General features: G+C 39.2%; 1 protein-coding gene across 1 annotated transcript in view; it reads right to left on the minus strand.

Moving 5' to 3' along the window:
• The window catches only part of megf6b (multiple EGF-like-domains 6b), a 103582-nt gene that overhangs the window by 70713 nt on the left and 20839 nt on the right, over positions 1–12030 (minus strand). The gene's annotated exons all lie outside the window — the stretch shown is intronic.

Below are 12030 nucleotides of genomic sequence, written 5' to 3' on the forward strand. Positions count from 1 at the left end.
AGTGTAAGCCCTTGTTCTATCTTTGTATTTACTAAATATGTTGTCAAAAAAGTGGTCTCACAAGATGCGGAAAACAAAAGCCTCACATAACGCCTAAAATCTGGGGATAAAGGGTAAACTTGAGAGTACTGGTTGTTAAATTCCTTCAGTGGAGGGGCCGTGATGTCAGTTAAATATTCATTTTAAGTCCAACAGGGGCATTTTGGGATCTTTTCTGGCCCCTTTCCAGTCATGGACAACTTACTAATTCAAATATGTCAAAACTATACTAGCTAATATTTTTGAGTGAAAGCAAGTGTGATAAAATTGTCTAACCTATGCTGAGGAGGGAAAACTGTTGTATCTCCAGTAAAGAGGACCACCATAGCTAAACGCTTCCTTTTTGCTGCACATCTTACTCAGCAGAGAGGTTTCTCAAATGTTCTTCATAATCTAAAGTAAAAACTGCTTAACTGGACTAGAAGTCCAGGGATTTATTTTCACAATTGGGAGGGTCCCAAGGCTGACACTGAAAGCTCCTCTCTTGTTACATTCCTGAGTGGTCCTGAACATGATGGGAGCAGATACATTATACATTTAGACAAGGAAAACTCAAAGAGTTTCCTCAGTGTTCAAGTGACAGTCCAATAACCTGTACGAAGTGGCAAAAACATACAGTAAATGGATGTTGTCTTTCACAACATGGCCCCAGGAGGACCTCAGTCATGACAGATACCATGTGTGTCACTCCTGCCGCCTCCTGTCACTGTCAGTCTCTGATAGCTTGATGAGCAGCCGTGATGATAGCAGTCAGCTCATAGCTTCAAACAGGGTTGGCCTTCATGCTGTCCATTACAAGCAAGTGCAGACTTGGATGTTTGAGGCCAGGCACACACTGGGTCCACATGCTGGCTTGACCTTTGACCTTTCTGCCCCCACTGCAATCCTCAGCACAGAGAGAAACCATTAAAGTCACCACTGTCATGTAAATCCAAAATAACAACGCACACAATTAGTCTACTATAAGTTAAGTGGAGATCCTCCAGTTTGCAAAGCTAAATATGAAACACATCATTATTTTGTTATAAAGTCCTGCAACACTTCTGGCTAGCATGCCAGCTATGTGTTAACTAGGATTTGACATCTGGTAGACATAAACCACCCACATTTTTGCTTACATTTGGCCTTAATGTGCTTATGTAATTACCATGCAAAGAAGGAATAAACTTTGCATGAATGTAAGATGTCTAAAAAGTAAAAGAAACAAGTCTGCGAGTAGGAAAGATATACACATTATGGAAAGTCAAGAAACATGGACCAGTTTCAGAACTTTTAAGGTAATTTGCCAAGTCTGCATGTGAGAGAGGTGAGCAGAGGGGTGATGAAAGGCAGGTTACTACAGGCCAGGCGTTTGAGGAAACACCACTGTTGAGTTTAAAATAACTGCAGAGCAGGATAGCGGTTAGAGGAAGAACAGAGGTAAAGGTAAAGAGAAACATCTGAAAACACCCTCATCGTTTAAGTATACATGCAAACTAAGCCTTGTAGCACAGGGTTAGACAGCGATGAGCGGACATGACCAAATACAGACATATCACATATGAGAGGTCTTATATAATAAAAAGATGCTCCTCTGTGTCTCAGCTTCACTGATCATCCTATGTCTATTGCATCACATCTGATCATTTAACATGTAGTCCAAAAACATGTTTGTCTGGCTGAATGGTGACTCTAAGGCCTCGTCCACACAGAGACGAATTCAGGAGTATACGCAAAAGTTGTGATGTATCAGCGTTTCATCCACACGGAAACGGCATTTTGAGGCCAGGTCCCAGAGTGAACAAATCTGTAAACGCTTACCGTTCCGTCTCTGTGTGGACAGCAAACCGCATCTTTCTTGAATTGATTACGTCACACATAGCGTAGGCCACTTACCCCGCATGCGCATATTGAACCAAAACAACAATGGCAGATTACAGGGTGTATTCGTGCTGCAGAAGCTACTGAGCTTATTACGGCTTTTACAGCAAAACCTGATGCTTCTTTACCACCACCGCGAACAGCATACACCAGATGTTCTTAAATCCACCGCGCAAAACAACCAGACGGACAACTAGGAAAAAGTTTGTGGCAGTTTTCTGTGATCTTCTTCTCTCTTCTGGTGCATTTCCGTGGAAGCAAATCAGCACCACGTACAGGCTTGGCATATATACGACAGCGTTTCCAGTCATTTTCAGAGGTTCTGTGGTTACATGGATATTTCCTGAAGCGGTCCCGTATTTATGGAAAACTTTTTCAAAATGAAACGGAAATGTATCGATTTCGTCTCTGTGTGGACAAGGCCTAAATTTCCTGTAATTCTGAGTGTGAGCATTTCTGGTTATTTGCCAGCCCTGTGATTGACTGGTGACTAGTCCAGGGTGTACTTCACCTCTCACCCAATGACAGCTGGGACCAGCTCCAGCCCCCCCATGACCCTGAATGGGATAAGTGTCATAGATCGCCCTTTCTCAAACTTCTTAGGGTTGTCTTCAAAATATTTGCAAATTAAAAAACTGTCTCATATGCCCTCCCAAATTCAAGCCAACATCAGGTGCTGCACAGAGACTTTGGTGCAGGGGTTAGCACTGTTGCCTCACAGCCAGGTTCCTGGTTCCCAGTCAGGGCCTTTCTGTGCAGAGGTTGCATGTTCTCCTTGTGCATGCGCGGGTTCACCACCAAAGACATGTTTGTTAGGTTAATTGGTGTCTCTAAATTGGCCGTAGGTGTGAGTGTGAGAGTGTCTGGTTGTCCGTCTCTATGTGTCAGCCCTGCGATTGACTGGTGACCTAGCAGTACCCAGCCCCCCCCCCCCCCCCCCATGGGACGGTAGAAGCAGTGTAGAACGTATATATATGGATGTATGGACATCAGCATCAGCGAATGAAATACCACAGAACACACTGAACAAGAATCACATAGTTTATTTTTTCCCAGTTCGGCAGGTGTGATCAAACATGTCAATGACCATTAAGTGAAAAATACAGGCATTTTAAGAGATTATTTTAGTAATTCTATAACTAAATAAATCCCTCAGCAGTCACAGGGACTTTATTATCAGCACATTCTGACTGGGCTGACTTGATGTTTTTCAAATTTGGAAAGGGTGCCTCCACAGAAAAAGTTCTTCACATGTTGTCCATGTGAAATCTTTTAAAAATATCAAGCATTTAAATCTAAATGAAGTCAACAAGGTAAAAGTTGCACATTTTGTTCTGCACACGAGTATTGAGCTGATAGAAGCAATGTGACTACTTTTATATTCCATCTCTAGTTATGTAACTGTGGCCCTGGTTATCACTCAAAATACTGTTCAAAAGTTTAGAAACATTCAGAGAAATACCCACAGATATGATACAATCTGGTTTGTTTGAAGCTGGACCTCTGTTTCACCTTTTGTGAAATTTCTCAGCCACTCAGTTGTGGAGGAATCACTTCATGCACTGATAGGCTCTGTAGAAATTACACATCTCTGACCTTTCATGAGCTACACTGAAATTATACAGATATCACATTTAATAAACAGGTGCAGAGATACCTGAAATAAAGCAAAGACTAGAAGGAACCAGGGAGAAACTTTCCTTGTTTACTATTGTGTGATCAGTTCTTTAGAGCCCAAATGGCCCCTGACACCAAAAAAGCAAATTTACAGTAGAAAGGTTTTGATCTGTTAAATCACAAAATATTTTGTGGATTTTTGAAATAAAAAGGAATGAAAGAAAAGTTATCAAATATAAAGTTTCACCCAGTTTTATCATTTCCTTGAAAATCGAGACAAAAACATAAAATAAAGAACCTAAGGAGTTCGTATAAAACTACTGTAACTTTTAAAATGAAGTATCAAATTTCCATAAAGTTATGTTTTTTGAATTCAAGGACAGTGAAATGCATTTTGCCAAGAACAAGCTTCATAAGGTGACTATGAAGTTCATTTGACTAAACTAAGTTTAACCTAGGTTGTGATAAATGTAAGAAGCTAACAGCTGGTTTTATAAACCTAAATATTCTTTGATTACAAGCCTCAGAGACGACATGGCTGAGAAAAGCTGCCTGCTTTGAAGTTAACATTACAGCTACGGTATAATGACAATGATAATGGTGATAGCCATCAGAGGGTCTGTCACGAGTGATTTCAAGAACTTACCAGACCTCATGGCATTCAATGACCCCAAAACCTACCAAGATTTAACCTTTGGGTCCAAAGTTAAACGCAAATAGCAATAAACTCTTTAACATGAGCTTACCCTGTGGGAAAGGAGCAATTGTTGTGTTTTTTGCATATCAAGTTTCTTTCTTTTGAACGTTTCTCCTCTGCTATCAAGGATTAACATTTCTTATCATCAACTCCTTAAATTTGTTTTTAAATAACTCCTATTACACCATCCATCAACTTTATGGTTCCTGGATAACTTTTGATTCACCTTTCACCTCAGAGAATGATGCAAGAAGTAGCTTTAACGGATGATTCAAGATTCCTGAGCAGAGATGCTTCAGTTTCAAGTTACAAATAGTGTCTGTCTGCCTTTCTGTCTGTCTGTCTGTCTGCAGCTGAGCCCAGATGTCAGCTGGTATGAAGACATCTGCTCTGCCAGAGGTCTAAAAGCTTTGAAAGCTGTTGATCCCACACTTGTCCGCTGATGACAGACTGGATACCGAGTGCATCAGGCAACAAGTGACTAAATCCTTCGTGATAAAGACGAGACAGAGAGTTTTAAAGGGCTTCAGAACAGAAACAGAGTTAAATCTACAGACGTAAAAGGTACCTGGCTAGAGAAAATGCTGCCATTCCTGTAGGAACTTCATGGAATAAAATGCTGTTTCCTTTTTAACCTGTATGCTGTTTTTAAGAATGTAGCGTTATAAAACTTAACTCAGCTGCTTTGTTAGGGCCTAAGAAGATATCATGGATGTAAATTACTAAATTACTGGCGTCAAATGCTGCATAGTAATAATAATGTTGCATTAGTTTGAACTGCTGAAATCTCTTTACATAACTATACGATGATAGCGTGAGAAGCTCACACCAATTAGATACATTATACTACCTAAAAATGATCTATTGCACCATGACTCATTCAAATAATTTTGATTCATTGTCTCTAAAAGAAAAGACTTGAGGCAGTAATACAAATAGTGCTGTAATTACTGTCTTGCACATATGCTGAGGCAGAATGCGTCTGAAAATCAAAACAGATGACAGCCTTAGACAACTATTTAGAGGGATGCACTTATTGGCTCCTTTGAACATAATAAATACACACCAATTGCTGTATGCAAACACTGAGAAACCACATCAAACATACGAGGAGGGGATATCCCAACATGCAATGGCAATGGAATGACTGCACTGCCGAGAACCATCAAAAGTGATTAAGCGCTGAGTGAATCTGCACACATGTCCCTCAGCCACATCCTTCGCTGAGGTTCCAGCTTTAATGTAAACATAACGAGACAGCGAGCCTTGACTGACAACTATATGAAGCCCTCCAACCACAGCAGCAGTAACTGAGACGACCACATGTATGCATGGCTGCTATCTAGCAGACTGACAGAAATGTTTAGAGTCAGAAGCTCAGACGGTGTTATAATATCATTTTGCTGCATCCTAGATTTTTAGATTTTAAATTTTAGAAGTCAGACAATTGCTTTTAGTTATTTTTTACCTATAATTTATGAAGGAGTCCTTTTGTGATTGAATAATTATTTATACCTGGCTAAGGTAGAAACAAGAAAAAAATCACAAACACATTAAAACATCATTTTCAATGCTTCAGTATTAGCAACTTAAACTACAATGCACAGAGATGAGTCACAGAAACATCGACCGAAAACACGAAACTTTGTATATTCTGTTATCTCCCATCTGACTGTTTTTAGCATTTAAACATTTAGCCACATCTAAGAACAGCTGAGGGAGCTGATGATAGCTAACTGCAACCAAAAATGTTAAAACATGTTATGGAAAGGCATTAACAGTCTTTATTGCAAAAATAAAAATGTATTTGATAACTCTATCTACTGTCACAACTGATATTAGCATTCATGTGTTTGTCGCTAGCTTACAATTATCAAGAGATGAGCTACATGCTGGCTAATTTCCCAAAGTGTTAAACAATGTGAGAGGGAAGGTATGAAAAGTTATAAATAAAATATTGACCTTTCAGAGTTCATCAAACAACTGCAAATTTCCAACTGCAAATCTACTTTTTTACAACGTAGAAATGATTCATACTATAGCTAGGAACTGGCTAACTGCTAGCACTGCTTTGCAAGTGTAAAAAGATTCAATAGGAAAGGTGATGTAAAGACAACATGTCTTATTATTAGCTACAGACAACTAACTTATGACGGCAAGCAACCACTTTCGACAATAATTGCATCTTTTCTTTCTAATGGGATAACACTAAAAAGAAAAAACACGAAAAAGCTAAACTCAACATCGAGCTAACAGTAACGTTAGCCAAGACGTGACTAAATGCTCACATTGTTTTGAAAAGTTTGATGTGAACAATATGATCGGCAAGGACAGACTTAGAAATTTAAAAACAACATATTTGGTAAGCAGCTGGCACTTGACAACAACTAATGTTAGCAATCAACCACTTCTTAGCTAACTTTACTATTAGCTTATTACACCTTTCCTGTTGCATGTGAAAACAGAATTAAAAGCTAACCTTAGCATTAAGCTGACAGAAACATTAGCTGGGAAGTGACTGAATACTCACATTACTTGATAGAAGCAATAAGATTGGCAAAGATATAACTGTTTAAAAACAATATATTTGGTTAGGCTAGCTACATTTAACAACAGAAAATGTTGGCAATCATCCACTTCCTTGCTTACCTAACCATTACACACCTTTCCTATCTTACAAAAAACACAACTGAAAGCTAACCTTTGCATTGAGCTAACAGTAGTATTAGCTGGTGGTGGATGAATGTTTAGCTACATTTCTTCAAGAAGTTTAATAAAAACAAAAGGATTGGTAAAAACAGACATTTTTTTTTTCAAAATAACTTATTTGGTAGGTTAACCAGCGAGCTACCATTTAATAACAAGTAATGTTGGCAATCAACTACTTTCTACAGTGTTTCCCAACATCTGTACTAAAAACTAAATACCTGAAGTACATAAGTGCACAAAGTTGGTTCAGACAGAGAAGGATTGTCAAATGCAGTATGTTTATGCACTCAAAAATGTCCAAAAATTGAGTGTGGAACAAACCATGTTGTGCTGTTAGCCTGCTAGCGGACTAACTAATGTTAGCATCCACTTGTTCGTTAATGCGTTACTAGCAGCGGTAGCACATTTCAATCTCGAATAAGGCCTTTAAGGTAAATTAAGTTTGTTTTATTGAAGCAATGTTTAACATTCATACAAGAGAATTCAACAGTGAGTAAAACTAGCTGTCAAATTTTACTTTTAATTATCTATCCTCCATAAGTAGTCTGCTGTTAAAACAGAGGTAGAGGAAGAAAACAGAGGTGAGACAATACTAACCCACTATGTTTAAGTGTCCTGTATTGCATTTAAGTGTACTGTATAACAGTATACTAACAGAAGTATGTGGTTTGAGACACACTGCTAGCAGGCATTCCCATAGCACCTTTCAGGAAATAGGACAGGACTATTGTACAACACAATCAAAAGATAACCTAAGCAATCAGCCACTTCTAAGTGGTTAAATACTTACAGCACTAAAAGTTAGAAAAGCTTTTGTTTGAAGGAATCTAATGGGTTATCAAATATGTTGTTGCATCTCCAGATGGCCAAATGTCACTCAGTATTTTCACCGAGCATTTTCCGCCAGTTTAATCAGGAAATGATAAAAATTTTACACTTCAGATTCTGTGACTGAATTACATTGTAAGGCACAGCAGTACAACACAATAACCACACTTAAGTTTACCACCTTGAGCATGACATCAGAGCAAAAGAGAGTTTTGTAGATTATCACTGAGGCTTGTGAAACACAACAAGGTTATTTGTCAGGGGCTCAAGGGTTTGACAGTTACAACTGAGTATTATGTGTCTAACCACCATAAAGTGTTTTCGTAATAGCTACAATCATATATCAAAGCCATCACTCTCTTAAACAGTGATTCATTGGGATTGATGTTATTGCTGTTTCTTACTGCCCTCTTCCCTCTGCCCTCTTGACTCTGAACTGACCTGTATTTGGCACATGCAGGACCTCAAAAAGAAGGACAGCTGTGTGAGTATTCCTGCCTGTGTTTGACTCCCATCATCTGAAATGTCAACCCCCACTCAGGCGGAGTCAGTGACAGCCCAACACCCCTCATCCTGCAGCCCATTCTATGCCTATCACAGGGTAATATAACTGCCATAGAGTTTACGGGCCGATAGCCGCCAATAGTGGGAGGATAAGGGTGTGGGTGTTTGCTGCATAACTCTCCCCCAGCAAGGGCCCCTAGGTGCCCATTGATGACAGCTATCATTCACAGCACAGAACAATGCTGGGTGATCTAACTGTGCGGAAAGAGAGGGAGGGGGATGTCTGAGGGGATATCAAACAGTGAAGCTGAGGAGCTGTTTAGAATAAAAACTGAAGCTTTTGTAGGCAACATAAACCTAAAGTTGTCTTCACCATGCTTACAAGAAAGTGCAATCGCTTGAGAACCTCCTAATTTATTAGGAGGAATCAGGGAGAATCTTTTCTTTCTTTTGTGTGGTCAGTTCATTTATTTAAGGACACTGAAATGTATTTTGCTAGACACATGCTTTATAAAGCAGAGTTCTAAGTTCATTTGACTTAACTGTGTTTAACCTTGTTTGTGATAAATGTAAGGGGTCAAACAGCTGGTTTTATACACCAAAAATGTCTTTGACTAAAAACCTTACAGATGATATTGCTGTGACTGAGAATATCAACCTGCTTTGAAGTTAACATTACAGTTTCAGTATAATGACAAAGATAATGATGATGGCCATCAGAGGGTCTGTCATAAGTGATTTCAAGAGCAAGTTGGTTCTCCTGGCATTCATTGACCCCAAAACCCCCGCCAAGCAATAACATGAGAAGTTAACCACAAAAAGCAGATTAATTACACAAAACTATTCTTACAGCGAGAGAAAAACTCAGCTTGGAAACCAAAAACTAATGCCCAGTGAAGATAAGAGGAAGTTGCATCCAACCATCTCATGACCGTCTCATTGGAAACTTCACACTGGACTTCCATCAACGTGGATTCAAGGTCCCAGAGTCTGGAGGAGCAGTGGAGAGGCACAAAATCCGCGTTGCTTGAAGTCCAGTGTGAAGTTTCCACAGTCAGTGATGATTTGGGCTGCCATGGCATCTGCTGGTGTCCACAGTCAACGCAGCCATCTACCAGGGCATTTTAGAGCACTTCATGCTTCCTTCTGCTGACAAGCTTTATGGAGATGCTGATATCATTTTCCAGCAGGACTTGGCACCTGCCCACACTGCCAAAGGTACCAAAAGCTGGTTCAATGACCATGGTGTTAGTGTGATTGACTGGCCGGCAAACTGGCCTGACCTGAACCCCATAGAAAATCTATGGGGTATTGTCAAGAGGAAGATGAGAGACACCAGACCCAACAATGCAGATGACCTGAAGGCCGCTATCAAAGCAACCTGGGCTTCCATTACACCTAAGCAGTGCCACAGACTGATAGCCTCCATGCCACGCCGCATTGATGCAGTAATTCATGCAAAAGGAGGCCCAACCAAGTATTGAAGGCATAGAAATGAACATACTTTTCAGAAGCCTGACATTTCTGTTTAAAATATCCTTTCTTGTATTGATCTTATGTAATATTCTAATTTTTTTAGACACTGAATTTTGGGTTTTCTTATCCGTAAGCCATAATTATCAACATTTTAAGAAATAAAGGCTTGAAATATTTCACTCTATGTGTAATGAGTCTATATAATATATGGGTTTCACTTTCTGAAACGAGTGACAAAAAATATTGAACTTCTTCATGATATTCTAATATTCTGAGACAAACCTGTATGTGTCTTGTAAAGATTTAATTTAGATTTTATTGGTAGTTTGAGAACAAATTTAGAATAGAAAAATGGAGCAACAGAATGAGTAAAACAGTCACGAAAAATTTGTATACTTTACAAAAAGAGCTAAAAGTGAAGAAAAGAGTTGTTTCATTTGATTAAAATGTTCAACTTTATATTTCAGTAAATGTGTATCAGGATTATTACCTCCCATACTTCAGCTTGCTCAGAAACAGAAACTACTCAAGTGAATGAGAAACAGCACAGATGTTTTTTCCTACCTTATCCTTTTCTTTGTCAAACACTAACCAGGCAGAATTTTGACAGTTTCCAGATACACGGAGTATCTTTACTAACAGCTCTGACATCTCCTCTTGTGCTCTGTCTATCTTCTGTCACTAAAAAGATATTAATCAAACAAGTCTGTCTTCTTTACCGACACATATTTCATCAGCTGCTCATGGTCTGGGGAGTTTGACAGGCTCATAATTATAATGCTAGAGAACTATATTGCATCAAGTGTAAAGGAGTGTATCTATGTTGTATTATTATGTTGTCTCTGCTGCTGTGAAATATAATGAATACAAGGGGATCTGTGGGTCAGGTTAGACCTCATTGTAAGTTTTAAATGTCTGTGTTCAAGCAGATGAGTTTTCTTTTGACTTCCTCTAATTTGTTTTTAATGGTTAGGAGTGAAGGATGAGGGGTATTATACCCCACTGTGGCCCTGGCCCTTGCTCCACCCCATTATACATCCTTATGTGTCAGGGAAATATGCCACTGACCTGCTCTGCCGCTGCTCTGTATATCACATCTTTGATCAAAGCAACTCACTGGCCTTGTTCAGGTCAACACCTAACCATTATTTGGCATGTCCAGTATGGTGGTTGAAGACAGTATGGATCACTAAACTACCTAATGAAATATGGTGTTTGCAGATATGATGGAAAAAGCAATTTAGATGGTTTTACATGTGACAGACATTTAATTTCTACAGTTGTGCCCCTGTGTGGAAGCTCTGGACATTCTTGTTTTATTGCATATTTGCAAAGTGAAACAACAACAGCAAATCTAAAGTGACTCAAGTGCTTCATAATGGCTCAGTGGATTCCATACGGCTACTTGTAGCTGCACACTTGTGGAGCATTTCCACAAAGTGGTCTGGTTTGGAACAGTAAACCCTGATTTTGCTTGCATTTCCATAGCCAATCTCTGTCCAACTGTATTTCAGCTCTGTTTTTTATTGATCCGGATCATTTCGCTCAGCTCAGTAGAAAGTGGTCTTATGGCTCTAAAGCGGCTCTTCATTTGGAACCATTTCGACCAACAAAAATGGACATGGCTCCTGTCAAGGCTCTTAGAACCAGCTCATTCGAGAACAACATACCGCTGTTTAACTTGTCATCTTGAATAAAGCTGTCATTTCAATTTAACCTGTACCCCACAAGGTTTATTTGCCAAATAGTCTATTACCATTTCCTTTAAAAAGTGTATTACTGACAAAACGAGGGAGAAAATCTGCCAAGATTAGCAAAAGAACATGCTGCATTTTGTGTTTGTCCATTGTTACCACTGTTGCATGGGAAGTGGAGGTCCTTTGGGAGGTCCATGGGAAGTCTCGCATGTTGGTCCTAGACCAATGACCAACACGCGAGACTTTATGTGCTCAACTTGAGATGATTAGCTTTGATCAAATCTGATTTACACACATAACAAAACTGTAAATTTCTCCAATACCACCTTTCATTAAGAAAGCAGAGCATTAAAGCCCAATAAGACTGTTTGCCCAGTCTATGGATGATATAACTATGTTTGGTTCAATTACCTGTAAATATGTTCTGTAAATCTTGCTGAACATCATATTCAGCACACGGCTTCAATCTTCATGAAGACCTCCACAAGACCCACTGGGACCAGTTAAAATAAAGTGGCTAGTGGTGAAAAATGCCTCCATATGTAAGTGTGCTCATGGATCCTCTGTTAAATCTTTCATTGAAGCATGAAGTAATCAGAAGTA

The sequence above is a fragment of the Cheilinus undulatus genome, linkage group 3, assembly GCF_018320785.1.
Source record: "Cheilinus undulatus linkage group 3, ASM1832078v1, whole genome shotgun sequence".
Classification (NCBI taxonomy): Eukaryota; Metazoa; Chordata; class Actinopteri; order Labriformes; family Labridae; genus Cheilinus; species Cheilinus undulatus.